Source organism: Bombus pyrosoma, linkage group LG7, assembly GCF_014825855.1.
Source record: "Bombus pyrosoma isolate SC7728 linkage group LG7, ASM1482585v1, whole genome shotgun sequence".
Taxonomy (NCBI): domain Eukaryota; kingdom Metazoa; phylum Arthropoda; class Insecta; order Hymenoptera; family Apidae; genus Bombus; species Bombus pyrosoma.
This window is the reverse complement of record NC_057776.1, coordinates 5667269-5684491: the sequence shown is the minus strand read 5'-3', so window position 1 is coordinate 5684491 and position 17223 is coordinate 5667269. Positions and strand designations below refer to the sequence as shown.

Sequence of the window (17223 nt, the reverse complement as noted above, 5' to 3'; positions counted from 1 at the left end):
CGACGATCGATCGCCCCTTACATTTCAATTCGATTCGAAACGAAGGAAAAAGCAGCCCGTACGAAACGTACGTTTCCGCATCGACGATTTCAAACGGACGAACGCGAAGAGCAATTCGTTTGCCGAGCTTTGTTCGTATCCTCTGTCGAACGAGTCGCACGATGCAGCATTGCGGTGTTGCAGCCTCCGTTACCGAGCGGATCGCGATAAACGCGACTTTCGTCCATCGATTTCAGTCACGCGACCCTCGTTCAACGAAATAGAACGTTCGCGTTCCGCACCGCGAGTCAATCTTCCGCCATTGCTTATTCGCTGAATTTACCTTTTCTTTACTTCATTTCCGTTACCATATTTTTCTGCCCTTCCACCGAGTGGAAAACGAAGTTACAGTATCGGCGAACAACGACCATCGTTTCTCTCTAACGTCGTTTGCAACTATCCGCACTGGTACAGCTCGAGTAATATTGCCGAGGTTGGTGTACGAAAAATGTCACGATCCTGAACAAGTGACGAGAGGTGACGTTTATTAACCTCTTAGGTACTGAATTTTGAATTTTGCTTTGTACGGCAGAGTTTCACGCGAATTACGCGTAAACGATACGGCACTGCAACGTGTGACGGACAATGGTGTTGCCTACGCAAGCACATTGGAACGAAGTTTTCGATAATTAAATTATAATTTTTCTTAAAGATACGATGCGTATACTTGAACTTGAATAATTTACTTTAATAATTGATAATACAATCGAGTGTGATATATTTTAAAGCATCGCATACACGTCATAATTTTCACGCTCATAGCGCGATAGTGTTTCTCAAATTGCTCTTCGTTTTCTATTTTCAAGCGATATTTTCAGCTTGAAGATTCTACGAAATTAGAAGGAGACGGATCGCTATGTTAAAAAGAACATCTAATAATAGTACGTTTATTTTAACGGAAAGCAACAATTGATATCTGACACTGGCAGAAACAAAGACTATATATTCTGTCTTTATATTGTCAACACTGTCATAAAACGTTGCGAGGGCAGAAAAGAATGCGAAGCAAGACTTGATTGAAAAAGATCGTTTAGTTGAAACGGTGAGCGAATGAGCGAGTAGAGCGAGCCACCATAGTGGCGCGTTGTAATATAAGACGACATCCGCGAAACGCCACTATAGTGGCGCGTCGTACCTAAGAGGTTAACGGGAGTATCCCGCAATAGGAAAATTCGAGTCGTTGGCGGACCTTCTCTCGTTTCCACGCTTAACGAGTACTCCATTCAAAGCGATGCTCTCGCGACTCTTAACGATCACGACATCCCGTTGTTTATACACAGGTACTCGAGAGTAGAAATTCTATTCGTAGGAGGCGTAGCTCGAACGTGCCTGATCGTCGGCAAAAAATCACCCAGCAGCAACTTTCCGACAAAGAAACCACTGAACCGCCACACCACCTCGTTACCGCGATTAAAAACCTAATTATCAATTAATTTGTAATTATTATTTAATTACAAAAAATTAACGTAACGGAACTTAAAGTCAAAGCTTTTTTCGCGAAGAAAGTAAAATAACCTATTGTCAGATCGGATGCAATTGCGTCCAAGCTACAATTCGGTAAACACACTCGACCAACCACTTTTCACTGCGTGCGATCGACGATTGTCGCGTTAAACTTGACACGAAAATCTTTGAAAAATTTGTATAAGGACGACACCGACTCGCTGGACCGGAGAGCGTGACGTCAGAGGCTAAAGCGGCAGACCGCAATGTTCGAGTAATATTTATGCCTCTATTATCGTTCCAGCTACTCCAGAAATGGTAATCGATACTCCGTACGACACTACAGCACACACTTTCGCCGTGGCTCTGACGAATAACATTTCGAACGAACAACTCATCGTTTCGCAGAAAACTCGTCGCGGAAACGTAATACCCGAACGAAACATTTTTCTACTGTTCCCACGGTCACTTGCGTGGTAAACAGTAGGACACGTTGAGCGATTTTTTATCGCTTTCGATGTTTTCAAGATCACCGAATCGAAAGATTCTAACTCGCGACGATACTCGATCGAAAGTCGCACCGTTCGATGCAAGTTCTTTCCGCGATGTAACTCGAAACGACGCGGCCAGCCATGGTCACGAAGAATTGTCGGTTGATTCGCCTCGACCGACCTCTGACTTTCGATCGTTCCGCTCCTCACTCGGATCCACTACTCGCTTCGTCTAAAGCTGCTGGACAACTCGTCACGTCACTACGAAATCGAACACCGTCTCAGTATTTTTCGGAACCACCAGCGCAAATGCAAGTTTCCATCTTCCTCGATGGAACTCGGTGCACTTTCCGGCGATGAAACAAGCGCACGGCTCAGACGACGAGGGAAAAGAAAACGGTGCACTGTGTCGGTTGAAAGTTTTACTTTCCTTGCACACGAACGTGGCGGCAGTGTTTTCGCGGTCGAAGCGTGGAAGAAAATGAGTGGCGTGGCGCGTGCGACGCGCTACGTCTATTGTTGACAGGTCGAAAGGTAACTGCGGCACGTCCAGTTCTTCGAGGCAGCGTACCACGCGCGCCACGTGCTCCGCTCGCTTGGCTCCGCCTACCAGTCGCTTGGTGGCCAAAGAAACCGCCGTGAATCCATAACGAAGCAGCTTCTGTTAAAGCCGATCTTTCATCGTTACTCGTGATCCTAATTGGACGTGCGCCGTGAATCAGTGAATTTATAGCCGCTGTTGAAAGTGCAGATCGCGCGAACTATCGGTATTTCCGAACAGAAGCGTGGAATTTCTGCTGAAGAGCAGAAAACAAAAGTTGGAACTGAAAGGAGCGACACGAGCAGCGTGGAAGCCGCAGGGTAAATCTATACTACGTTCCGTGGAAAGAAACGGGTTCCCCCAGAAAGTGCAGGTAATTCCTGGCGGTATCAAGGCCTCAATTAGTCTCGCAATCGCGCACGCCACCTTTAAAAATGTACACGTGACGCGTAACGAATTGTGGCTACCAATTGCCGCCATGCTTTGACGCGTTGAAGCTTGTGTTCGCGCGGACAGTGTCAGAAGCGCGCTCGATCCTCCGATAATTTCCAGCTTTGTATTTTACGATCGATCGGAGAAAGAATCGCCGAAGGATCGAGTGAATTTTTTCAACGAATTCCGTGTCGAACAGCGTTCACGCGAGAAACGGTGGTAACAGTAGCAGGTTTACACGCCACGCTTATCGACGAGGTTTTTAGCGTGTCGGGAGGGAAAAAAGAACCGAGCGTCAGCCATACCGTGCGACCATGTTCCTTTATCGCTATCTGCAGCGACAACCGGTTCGGTTAAGAATCTAAGTGCAGTATCGATGCGAAACTTCCGCACTGACTTCATTTACAACGCGACTATTATAGTAGCCACGAATATATTACTATGGCACGGATTAAACGTAGGTACTTCGATGTAGTCACACGATTCCGATGACCTCACGCGACCAGACGGTTTCAAGACAGATTGAAAATATTATTCACGATCGAACGATTAGCTTAACACTTTGACTGCCATGTTGGTCATATATGACCCGCCATGATTTTTCCTGTGGCGCCACGGTGGTCATTGGCGACTTCAACTTCTTACAATTGTAAAAATTGTATGAAAATTGACAGTCAGGGCATTTTGAATATAACTGATAAACAGAAAATATTTTGAAACAAAAAGTGCCCCATTGAACAATGAAACATTTTTATTAGAACATCAATAAAAAAAAATGAGAACAAATGCTACATCTAACGGTGCACTGTGTTAAAACACTAAACATAAATGTGACTCATCGATACAATCTGGACGATAGGTGGTCACCTTTTTGGTCCGATTCTTAGCAATTTTTCATCCTAACTGTTTAACATTTTTTTTATACTACTCTCTGCAAAATTTTCCTGCCAGGTACGCTTGACCTTCTTTCTTCTGCGTTTCGTGTCGCGATCTTTGTCGAATAAGTATATTTGACGGCTCTGGTGAATGGCACTGTGTAAGGTGCGTTGCGAGTGCCATTCTAAAATCTGATGCCTCGATTTTTGTTTTTGTTGCTTGTTTATAGAGTATGATCGCGTTTGAAATTGATGTATTCGACAATAACTCTAAAGCTAATTTTATATACCACTCGAGGGTTCTTCTATGTAGTGTAGAATATTCTATCATTCGATCTGATAAATCTGTAGTACATTTTCCTCTGTTGTAATCTACCACTACCATTGGTTTATCAGAAACATAATTTTTTTCCGGACTTCTACCATTTCAGCCGAATGTTTCGTCGAAATCATAAAAATAATCATAATACTGTTTACTAATATCTTCTACACGTTTCAACAATATATTCTGCACGTTTTGCTTCCGACGAAATAACCAATGTGAATGGTTTGTTGAAATAAACGAAGCCTTGTTATAATATGCTATCAACAGTTACCAAGGCACCACGGTGGTCACCCGTGACCACCAATAAGATAGACGGTTCATTGGACAAGAATGTTGCCTTACCTCATCAATCTATTATTATTTTGCCATTATATGCTTCGAATAATAAAAATATTCCCGTGGCGTCCTCAGCGAAGCACGTGATTTCGGCGTGGCAGTCAAAGTGTTAAAAGCTTCACGAACGTTCTTTTCCGCAATATCCGTCTATTGGTAAACTCATCAAGCTTCTTCTTTCGGGACATTTGTGTACATTTTAACATGGACAGTGCGCGCGGCTTGACTCGACCGATTTGTCGATTTGCAACGGTGATAGGTAATAGGTCGTCCGAAAAGTTTCTTTCGTTTTATAAGGAAATAATGGAAAACAGGGCTATGTTCACACCTGCATGAAACAGCTGAAAAACTGGTGTATTATTTGAAAAAAATAAAAGGGAGAAAATATCGTTCTTTCTTCCTACGTCGCGTGAATTTGTGGATGAAATGTTGTTTCGGAAAAATTGAACTTTTGTTGCTAATTTCGGGAATGAAAGAATCAACTTAAATCTCTCGATAAGCTAAGTAAAATGCACGTTTGCCTCTTAAAGAATGCAGTTATGTAAAAAGTTAGATTTCTTATCTACCGCGGAAAAGAAACTTAGTTGCAGTGTAAAATTTCTTGTAGAAATAAACACGTAATTATTAGGTCGTCCGAAAAGTTTCTTTCGTTTTATAAAGAAATAACGGATGCACAACATTTTCCATTTCATATTATTTTATCGAATAATCCATTATGGTCCATTTTGTTCTGTCAAAATAAACATCACAATGTTCGACAGATCAGATTTCATGTTTGTATAAATATACATCGTCGTGAAAGACGTGTCTGTAAAAGGAAGACACCTTTTGGATAACCCAATACAACGTTAGCGTCTGCAAGCCAACCATCGTCTGATTGTAAATGAATTTGTAATTCAATCAGCGTGTAATTAAAGTCGCCTCTTGTTCTGTCGAGCGCAAAATCCTGCGCTGCACTCGTGAAAACAGCCGATGCACATCTCTGTTCCCTTAAGTTGCAGCAGGCATATCACATCGTCATCGATGTATCGTAAAACCTTCCCATCTGTCTTTACGTCTAAAGCCGTTAACGAAGAGTAAACGAACGAACAGCTCCATTAGATTTCTCAATCGGTTTATTTAAAAGGCACCTCTTTGCGAGAGCTCGTATTTCCACCGAAAATAAACGCGTCGGTGGAAGCTCGCTGGCAACTTACGGGGGACGATGAAAGCGAAAATGGCGGGGGGGCAAAAGTTTGCAACATGCAACTCATCGAATATAATTCATAAACGAGATTGGATCGTATTAAACGACTCATCGTCGATTTCATTGACTCAACGTTAGACGCGAATTTCCGAATTATTCAGAGCGGCTGGATCGATTTGACGCGTGCATCAGCTCGGCTGTCGATCGCTGCGATCGCTTGCGGCTGTGCCTGGAGGAAAATGCACGGTGCACTGGGCATCGCGTTAGGAAAATTCGACGGACGAGATTTCAGCAGCGACAGCTGACTGTAGCTACATCCAACGATAACGTCATCAATAAATGACGAGAAGTTGGCGGAGTTAGGGACAATTATTGCGCCAGCGTGAAATTTCGTGCCAGCTGGACTATAACGCGCTGGAAAGAGACGACGATTTCCAGCTCGTAAGGAAACACGCGAAGCTGAAGTCGCCTCTGCTTCGCAGATAATTTATTTGTTTTTTGATAGCTTTCTCTGACGTTCTTCGCGAGTATGAAAAAGTGCCGAAGGAAACGACGAAGTATTCTGTATCTCCTCTGATCCGTTGGAAGGAGATGACGCAGTTATTAATTGGTTTTTCACGACATTCTTCTCCTGGATGCGTCATCGATATAATAAATCAACTGTAACAAATTTCCTTCGTCCTGATTCCAAAATATCTATACAACATGACCTCCCTATAGACGCACACGAAATTGAATAGGTCAAGATCTTACAATCGTCTTTATCAGAACTTTATCAAACTCTTCGTGTATATTAAAAAGCGGAAATAAATAACCAAACGGTATTACTATTCGATACATTTAATTTACCTTCAGCTTGAACGTTAACCCTTTGCACTGCTATGTCGAGTGTGACTCGACATCAGTTTTTATCTCAGGAGCTGCTTTGTCGAGTCCCACCTTTTTTTGCGAAACGTGCGAAAGAAAAGCAGGATTGCATCCTGGAAACTGTTTCAAGATATATCGTACACTTAAAAATTAGAAAATACAACAATAGTGTGAATAAAACTGGTATTTAAGTGAATTTCTATCTTCCTTTGTTTATTTAAATTGTCTTATTTTTTAGTTCAAGTAAACTTCAAGTAAAACACTTAAAAGCGTTGCGAGCTGCTGCTAACGAAATTAAAATAAAGTTCCGAGTGCAAAGAGTTAATATTTTTAATTTTACGTATATTTCTTTATACTTTTAATTTGAAGTTTCGTGCAAACGATATATGAAATCGTTAAATAAAATAATTACTGCAAATATAATTAACCACTTAAACAATTTTTACGCTTCTCTGTTTTTCAAGCAGCGAATATCAGTCCTCGATACTTGAAAAATTGCACGATGGAAACGTATAGCTCGCCGTGGCGCGCGCGGTTGGCCAAACGTTAAAGTCTAACGCTTTACACTTCCCAACAAAGAACACAAAGAGCTAAGGAACCAATTTACGAATCGAACATGTAGAAATCTAACATAAACAGGGAGAGTCGCCTCTCAAGTGCAAAGAGTTCAAACTTGGAATTGATAGCGTGCGGATCGCAGGATGGCGGACGTACTTAAAAGCGTTGCGAGCTGCTGCCAGCGAAATTGAAATAAAATTCCGAGTGCGAAGGGTTAATCTCGTGGAAGGTTCGCGATATCAACCGATCGGTTGCAAGCTGACTGATCGACATTCAGTCGACAACTCTTAACGACAGGATCCCCATAAAAATACATCGAGGTCTGTAGAATCATTTATTCGAGCATTAATACAGATCTCCATAAAAATGTAATATCGATCATAGTTGGCAATCTTCCGTTTTGGCAACATTTAAGCCACACATAAGCGGCGCTAAAATGATTGCAACGATCCCACCATTATCGCCTGTATTATCTCTATATACGCGTATAAATTTCCCGACTAACGTTCAGAAATTGCAAACTGGCACCGGCAATTTTCTATCGCTGTAAGCTCGAGCCCCGAAGAAATTGGGCTAAGTATAAAATACAAGGGAAACGAATTCGGTCAACATCGTAGCTGGCGCGCGATACAGAAATTTACGATCGGTTCGTCCTTCTATCTCGATAAGTTGCTACATTTTTACCGCTTTTCGACCAAAGTACTTGCAGTATTCGAAATGGGTCGCGGTCGATGCGTCTCTAATTATCGTTTATAACAGCTAACGAGTGTTTTTCCATCGCGCGAGCGTGTTTTTCGTGCTTTTTGCTATCACCAGTCACCGGACGCAACGGCGTACGTTTATCCCGAAACATTCGCATCGCTATCCGTATCTGTTACACAAACCAGGATGTCCACACACCTTTACCGCGTACCCTCAATAGTCTTAAGGACCCACCATAAATCAACATCTCTCTGCTAGTCGCCTAGTCGCTAAATCGCTCAACCCATCTCTCGGTTCATATCTCACTTACGATTTATACCTCTCGCGATACAGTAACTCACTACTTGCAGGTCACTCCTACTACAATTAACACTTTACCGACCGCTAGCGATTCAACAGCATACGCACGTCCGATCGGTAGCTCAGGCGCAGATTTCCGCTGGCGTCGCCACTGTTTCGGTTTAGACTCTCCAATGCCATTCTTTTCGTTCGTCGCGAACGGTAAGTTTTTCAAATTGGTATAAAACTGTGGGAGTTTATAAAGCAACGCAACTGACGCAACTGAGCAAAGTACCTTAGTACTAAATAACAAATTACTGCTCAAATAATGAAAAAGATTGTCGGCGACAAAAACCGATTAATAGGCTGTGGGTCGGTAAACTATTCGAGTCGAACACTTCTAACCTTACTGTAAACGACATTGCAATTCGACATCGTAACCTAACCCCGCGAGTCTCACCAAACATTTCTATAATCCTGAGACAAGTTGTTGGGATAAAGTATATATTACAACCAGTTAAATTCAGTGTTATACTAATTGAACCAGCTCTATTATCCTAACCGAAATAGGGGATCGATCAGTTTGTGGAGTCGATTATCTAATCGTAACGGGAATTTACGACTCCCGTTGACGCGACTCCTCCGCGATCGGACTAAACAGTATCAGTGTCTTTATCGTGGCAATCCGGCGAAGTTTAGTTGGAAAACTCGTAATCTACACGGGAGAAGGCGGAACTATGCAAAAGTCGGATAAACCGATGGAAAGTAGCAAGTTGCATAAACAAATAGAATCGGAAGAGCATCGTATTTCGTTGTCGACCTGTGTCCCATTAAACGGAACCAGTGGCACCGATAAATTTCGCGGATTAAACGGTTGCTGATAGAACAGAAGGCGAGGCGTGCATGCGTCGCCGACCCTATTGTTGCGCGCGCGTGCGCGAATTAATGCACGGACGCACATTTCGGCTGCACCCGTTCGTAAGATTAAATTATCATCCGCCTCGTTCACTCTCCGATTTTATCCCAACCGGCAACTATCTCGTCACGTCGATAAAACGCCTAAAATAAAAGGCTAAACTCGTGACAAAAAAAAGAAGAAAACAAATCTGTCTAATCGCAAGGACTAATTAATATTTGCTTTTCCGGCTATCGAATGACTCGACGAACCAACCGATTCAATTAATGCTAACAGCACGACCAAAGCTTGGCAGAGTCATGCGATCAAATTCTGGGAAATTTTTCCGGCCACCCGGTACAACGGTCCGGTCGCGGGACAGTGGAGGCGCAGAGATGAAAAGAGTGGGCCGAGAGGATGCGGCAGATGCTTTCGGTTATTTGTGGGGACAAAGAGAAGCCCGACAGGACTAAAAGTCCTCGCGGATAATCTATGTGCTAGCACGTCCCCTAATTCGCCTAATTCGGAAAGATCCGATTAATGCACCGCCACGTATTTCGGTTGAGCTTGAGTCGAGGGTGCAATTAAATTTCGACTACAGACGCTTCCTAACGATGCGATCGACTGCTGGAAAAGGAGATCGCAGCGAGGTGTCGCACGATTCGTTAAGGATCAGATTAATCGCGTGTCGTCGTGACCAGTATCAATGATGATGGTTCGATCGTTAAGTAGATTTTACAGGTTTTAACACGTTGACTGCCGCGCTTGTTTTCAATGAAATCTCCTTCAGGCCACGAGTGAGTTCCAACCTGTTTGGATCGAACTATGGGGAACAGCGAGTAATTCCAACATAGAAATTCTCCAATGATTCCAATCAAAAACTCTGAGATCCTTAATAGATGCACCTTGGTATGTTACTAACAAAACAATACATCGCGACCTTAAGATACCTACAGTTAAAGAAGAAATATCCAAATTCAGTAATAGATATAACATAAGAGTTAAGAACCACCAAAATCCATTAGTTACCCAATTACTTGATCAGATCTGCAGGCTAAAAAGACATTACCCTCTGAATTTAACCATTAGATTCAGCTAGAATCAAACATGCGATAATTACTTATTATTCACGTTATCGTACTACGCCAGAATAATTTACTTATAATTCTCAATGAGAATTGATTGTAAAATTCTTCCAAATAAAAAAGAAAAAAAAGACCACGAGTGGCGCTGTAGCAAGCGTACTCTGCTAGGTACTCCCACCGATATTTTAGTAACACTCAGAAATAACAAAAAATTCCTGAAGATCCAAAACATATTCTTCATTGCAAACTAAAAAAAGGAGAGGTGATATCCAAAGAAGATGATAACGGGATTGTCGTACTCAAATGGAGAGATACACGGGATGTGAGAATTTTATCGACAAAACACGCTCCCATCAGGATGACAAGTACAAAAAAAAAGATCGTAGCATTCATGCTGTTTCTGCAAGCCAACAGATATCTGCAACGTTAAAACAGACCAAAGACCCTTTCCGAGTTATTTTCTTAAAAAGCGTTATAAGGAATGGATATTTTTACACAAATCGTTATATTTCGGCGTAATACAGTCGAATTAAACGTTTATTTGATCCCTGGAAAGTTTCAAGAATTTAGTATACCACGGACCGATACGACCGAAACGTAGGCACTTAGAAAAATTTCGCACCGGTCCGAAGAGACCGAAGACCTTTTTTCCAGTTATTTTCTTAAAAAGCGTTATAAGGTATCGATATTTTTACAGAAATCGTTATATTTCGACTAGCTGTTGTTGAATATAACGAAGGAAAGCGTGGTATAGATTATTCCGACCAAATGGTTTCTTATGCCATCACAATTGGAAAAGGAATCAAACGGTACCGAAAACTTGGCATTCGACTCTTTTTGGGAATTTCTGTTGTAAACGCTTTGTCGGTTTACAAAATTGCAACAAGGAAGGATATAAATATTAGAATATTTAGAGAATCATTAGCTGGAAAATTATTAGGGTTGTCTGAAAATACAGAAAATCCTCAGCATAATATCACCGTTGGGAAAAACGATCCCGGAAGAAGCATTAGACGCGCATGCAAACTATGTTATGCAGATAAAAGACGTCGAACGGACCGAACAAAGACACAAAAGAATTTAAGGAAAACAACAATTGTCCAAATTGTCCCGATTAAACTCAGCTTTGTATAGAATGCTTCAAACTTTTACATTCTAAATAATTTTCTTAATAAACCATTTTCGTATTACTTTCATAGCAATTCAATAGTTTTATTACTTTCTGTGGAATATCTTTTCAAATATCTGCGACGATCCTTCGCAAGTAGTCAAATAAGCGTCACCCGAATATGGGCGACGCGAGCCGATCAGAAACTTTCCTGTCGCCCGAATATGGGTGACGCGACAGCCAACCTATTAAAGCACAGACTTTATTTTGTCGCGAATTTTCCCCGTCTTTGATCGATAGATTTCGATATCTCGTTCGCGAACTAGACCGGCAAATTCTATGCAAAGGGGAAGAAGAAGAATGAAAGCAAACGATATGAGATTTAAAAATTTACGATTCGTCAGAAGAAGTTTCATTGTCGTACACCTGACGTGTGCGCGATATTTACAGCCGCGACTTTTCTAACAGCTAAGAATATCTACACCTGCTATTTACTACTCTGCGATAATAAAAAGTTGTTCGCGTTTCTGTTTACTCGCTTTCAAGTATCGTTCTTCTATGTTACTTTTCTTGTATCGTACACTCTATCTCCAATGTTTCTATTTTAGGAGCTTTTTACGCACGCAAAACAACGTAAAGTGAAATCTCTACGCTCTCGTATGGCGGGAATTCTACGTCGCTGGAAATAAAAAAAAAGAGAAACGGAATAAAAAAAAAAGAAAGAATAGAAAAGGCGCGTTCTTATTTTCCCTGTTTCGAGCTCGGTTCCGCGACCAGACAGAAGAAACGTTGAAACAGCACGAAAGGTCAAGCCTACGGTTTGAAAAAAGCCACTAACCATCGAACGACGTTCGGTCCGACGATCGAATCCTCGTTTTCTCTTTAATAATAGTTAGCCACGTACGCGGCCCGAATATTTAAGGAGCAACGCGGGAATATTTCAAGGGATCCGGAGGAGCAGTTGGCAGTTGCCCCGGATCGATGCAAGTCGCCGTTTAATTCAATCGGCAAGTGAAAAAATATCTGCCGGGATTATCGTCGTCGGGATCCTATTGGCCGATGCTCACCGTCGCCTCCAATAATTTCTCGGCCGAGTCTCATTCGCGTAACCGATCACATTTCAATCACAAAGAATGTTAATTCTATCAAACTCTTCGATCAGTTTCCTCGATCTTGCACAAGTCAATCCTTTCGATGAAACGTCACCGAGCGGAATTACCACGGTCTGTTCGAAAAAAATCTCGAAAGAATCAATGCACGTATCACACTGGTCCGGCTGTAACTCGCACGAGTTCCACGACGATTCTCGATTTCGTAAAATTTACGATCACGTGCCGCGATACGATGCAAGCTCGCCGTCTCGTGTGATCCGTCACTGTCACCAGGCTGAACGCACAACACTGGTTTTTCGTGCGCGCAACGCGAGTACCGCGGTCGCAGCCGCGAGCAAGGCGCGAGCGCAATAAAAAGAAGAAACGATCGGCAGCGACAAAGATGTAGAAACGAAGAAAGAACGATCGGAGGACTCGGCGGACCGCGTACCGCGTAAGTACGTTTCTGCTGATCTCGTCCGCTGCTGCAGATATATCATCCTGCACCAAGGTCCGCCCCCAAACTGAGGCACATCCTCGTTCTGGTGCACGTCGCGCTACACGGCCACACCACTAACGATTGTTCCTTCGAGGAATGATTGTGGCGAAAATGGGGCGTAAATGTAACTACCCCAGCGTTGCTCCGCCAATCAAGTCTCATGGCCTTTTTGAAATCGCGTCGTCCTCGGCGATAGTCGCGTTGTTAGCCAATTAGAAAACGAATCGCGAGAATCCCGTGACGGTTGGAATTCGAATGTTTGCGAGTGGAGGGGAGCGAAGCCGCGTGCTAAAGGGAAAACTGAAAAGCGAAACTGTTGTTGAATTACAAGTTTATGCGCGTAGCGAGAAGCCGAGATTTGTTTCCACTGCATCGCGTTCATTCTCGCTGTTGTTTTCCATCCGATGTGTGTTTATCGTTCAATTTGGTCGCAAGACTCGGATCGATGCAAAAACGTGGCTACCCAGTGGAAATAGCTTCTGATCTACGAAATTCTCTTCCACTTTCATTTACTTCCGGTGGAGGAAAACAAGGCGTAAATTAATTAGGAAAATGCTGGACCGCGGTATCGAGATATAGCGAACAGATAAAAGCGAAATTTCTTGCTCGGGAAGGAAACCGTAGCGAAATTCGAACGCGTTTAATTGAAAGCGACTGCTTCAAACTGCGACACGAATGCGCACGTTGCCGCGCAACTATAGAAACCGCATTTTAAACGAGACTCGAGATACGAGGTGCACGCGGTTCCAAATAACCGACAGGCCGAGTTCTTTAAATTTGAAACACTGCGACAGAGATTGCAAAGGATTCTCTGACTGGAGATTTGGCAGTCCGCTTCGCCTCGTTACGACTAATTCATTGGCGACGTAATAATTTTGATGGTCGAAGCGAGGACCACGACTGCGAAATGCAATCAGAAATTCGCCAGGGAAATTTATACATCGAACGACCAAATGACTGGCAGACGAGGGTCATCATCGAGCTTCGCAGAAAACAAGGCTGCTGATGATCGTGAATTCTTGAAGGGCACTGACAACGACCGTCTAATGGCTCGCTTACCAACGTAAATACGTTGGTTGCGGACCTTAACACTAGCTACCGGTAGTTTACACGAAGCTACTTGTACCAAAACCAGTGAAAATGACTGGTCTTTAAAAAATACGTAATAATAGAATATTTGTATAGTTTTTATATCGTCATATTGAATGATACGCAGTAAAAATTATAAAAACGTGTAGGAAGTTGTACGAAACGAGGAAACTGGTTAATTGGGGTTCGATAAACAGATTACAGGACCCTTTCACACTTTGACAAGTACCAGTCATTTCGACTGATATTGATATAAATAGCCTTGATACAAAATTATTTTCAGTTTGAATACATAAAAGAGAAAATAAAATTCAATGAATTATTCTTTTAGTTATCGTTGCGAAAGTCATTACATCATTGCGGAAAAAAATATAGAATGAAGTAGGAATTGTCAAATAAAATTGTAAAACCAGTCAATTTGACTGGTACGGTAGTTCTAGTGTCGATCCAGGGAAGAAATATGTTCCTTGTATGTTCCTCGATTGTTTCATCGACCGTGTATATCATCGGCGAAATATGAAAGGTGGGTTTGTCGATGAAACTAGAACGCCGAACATGAGACGTAAAAAGACGGTGATCACAACGGATTTGCATATTAAAGTGGTGTAAGGTCTCGGATCGACGAATCCAGTTGGCCGCGATCGCTTCTTTTCTACGAATCGCTGTAAGGAAGTTGGCTGAGAAAACGGCAGCGAACATGTCAAGGTTAATGAAACCGAGCAATCGCTCGCAAAGACGTGGATTTTCCTTGGCCAATGAGAATACGCGGTTTCCGATCCGCAAACAAGAAATTTCCATACTTCACAACATACACACATACACATACACACACACACACACCGACCAGTTTCGAGCAACGTCGCGTTTAAATTTCATCTGAAAAGAAGCGAACCGTTCCCTTATCTCTCGTACACCAATTTCCTTCGAACAAGTGTCTATTCCAGTGTCGAATGCCGGGTATTATGCAAGGAACACGTGAAAGGAGAAACGAGGAACGGAGGAATACAAAGCTGAATATCAATGTTATCTTTTAGCAGGAAACACGAGGAGAAAAACAATATCACAGGCAATTGCATCCCGTTTCCTTGCGTTCGTCTTCAACGAGCTACGAATGGTCAATAGGCGATCTCGTTTTCTCTACTTCTCACTCTCCTCTTCGTCTGTGACTCGTTCTCTCGCTTTGTCACGCTGAAGATTCAATTAATCGAGGAACCAACAGACAAACAACGTCTACTGGCCGAAATTTTGAAGGAAAGTGAGAATGCCAGCTGCCTTCCGGCATGGTCGCGATTGTTCTCGAGATCAATTGTTCTTTGTAAAGAATACGCGACACACTTTGTCGTGACGTCATACCGTTACTTGAGATTCGTGGTCTTGTCCAAAGAACGAACAATGTAGCAAGTTGTGGGAAACGACTCTGGTCGACGAAAAAATGTCCAACGATTTTTTCCGCTCCAGTCGCGCTCCTTCGCGTCTCTAAACGTGCCTTTTACGCCCCAAAGCTTAATATGGCCGTGTTCCTAACCGTCTTCCTTGGAATTAGTGTGTAGTAGAGAGATCGTCTTACATGACCGACGAAATGTACACAATGTAGCGATAAACGCATAGTTGTCGTCAAGCAGCGAGTTCTAAGAAACATCGATTCGCCTTCGGACCGTTATTTTACCTACACAAAAAAGGCGGCATACGTGATCATAGGCGCGAACGGTCGCGAGACCCTAGCGTGGTGGGGGTCGTCTCCAAGAGAAAACAAAGGAAGAAATCGAAGGACAATCAGTATCATACGAGGAGTCAAACCGAATGCGTCGAGAGGTTTAAAGAAATAAAATCAAAGTCGCTTAGTCGAACGAATACGTCGAGAAATATTATAAAGTCGAGTCGAAAGTTAAATCATTTGTAACGTGTTAATTATAATTTTAAATATTGTTAGAAATAGTAGCTTATATTAACCCAGTTAATTCAGTGTTACAATCATTTGAACTATCTCTGTTATCCTAATCGAAACAGGGGAACGACTGATCCGCGGCGTCGACTATCAAAATCGTAGCGAGAATTTACGCCTCTCGCTGACGCGTTTCCTCGCGATCGCGTCTCTCCGCGAACGGTCGTAACAGTGCCGTTGACTCCAAGTTGCTTGGAATTTTTCAACTATCAATTTCCACTTTCGTCCTATTGGGTTGGCAACTAAGTGATTGCGGATTTTGTCATTAGGTGGTAAAGTTGGCACTCGAAGATGCAGAAAATACGTGCGCGTAACGCGACATTCTACGTAGAAGTAAATTTTCGTCGATGAAGTACTTCAAGGATTTTGATCGACTTTCCTGCGAAAGTCTATCGATACGTCTGCAAGATTCTACAGAAGTGTTTAATTGAGCCGGATTTGAAAGCTTCGTGCGTCGACAGAAACGCAGGAAGCAGCCCGGATCCTTCATAATTCGATGTGAATATTTATCTTGTAGCTGCTTCGCTTTAGAAACTTTGACAAGTGGAAAGAACACGTAGTCGATTGTCATCGATTCGCGTCGATAAAGGTAGCAGCGTCATCGACGCGAAAATGTCAGCAAAGAGCAAAAGCTCGTCGGAAAGATGAACACGAGCGCGAAAAACGTGGTCCTACGTCGGCGCGATTTAGTCGCTCGATAAAAATCCGTCGCTTACGTCGATCGCCCAGCTACGGCTCGGGTATATTTCGAAGCGCGAATTTTCACAAGTATCGTTCGTAGGTTAAGTCGACTGGCTGCGACGAAAGCGCGGAAAATGTACGAGCCGCGTCGCGTCGCGAACAGAGGGAAAGTCGGTTGACCGTGAAAGGAAAACTTGTCAAACGACAAGGCAGTTAAAGTGGGGGTGGTTCGAGGACGTTGTGCGGAGGTTGGCGTACGGTCGCGGCAATGGGGATAGCTTGAAATATTTATGATTCGCCGGAGTACAGAAATAATATATCGCGTGTAAGTTTGAAACTTCCGCTCTCTCCATGTAATTCGTAGATGGTCATCGATTACGCTGTTTAGAGAATCTCGTCCGAACGAACTTGTACGAATCGTATATCCGGTGATATCTTAAAAAAGTAAGCGTTCATGGAATAACGAAGGTTAGTGTGACCTAGCTTCTACCTTACGTTGTTTCCTCGTACCCGCGCGGTTCTTTTACCGTCCCCTAAATTCGCCTAATTCTGTAAATGAAGACCGTGCAACATGGAAAATAGGAAAAACGGTGGTTAATTATTAGTCAGCCGCGGTACCGATCGCAACGACCAACGTGTCTTACGGGTGAATTTCAATGGATATTTTGAAATATGTAGCACGCGATACAGCGTAGAAATAGCTCGGAGGATCGCGCCTCTTCAATTATTCCTCGCGATATTTTAAACATTGGGGAAAACATT

The 17223-nt window shown here is 42.8% G+C and overlaps 1 protein-coding gene across 11 annotated transcripts in view; it reads right to left on the bottom strand.

The window, feature by feature from the left end:
• Positions 1–17223, bottom strand: part of LOC122569740 (potassium voltage-gated channel protein Shaker) — a 183327-nt gene that overhangs the window by 64029 nt on the left and 102075 nt on the right. Inside the window, exons 1-2 of one of the 11 annotated variants that reach the window (XM_043731269.1) lie at positions 1175–2921; positions 323–498 (exon numbers count right to left, since the gene is read on the bottom strand). The exons of 9 other annotated variants lie outside the window; for them this stretch is intronic. The gene's annotated coding sequence lies outside the window, so the exon portion shown is untranslated. Of the gene's footprint in view, positions 1–322; positions 499–1174; positions 2922–17223 lie in introns of those variants that run through there. One more of the 11 variants, XM_043731270.1, reaches the window with a different exon arrangement.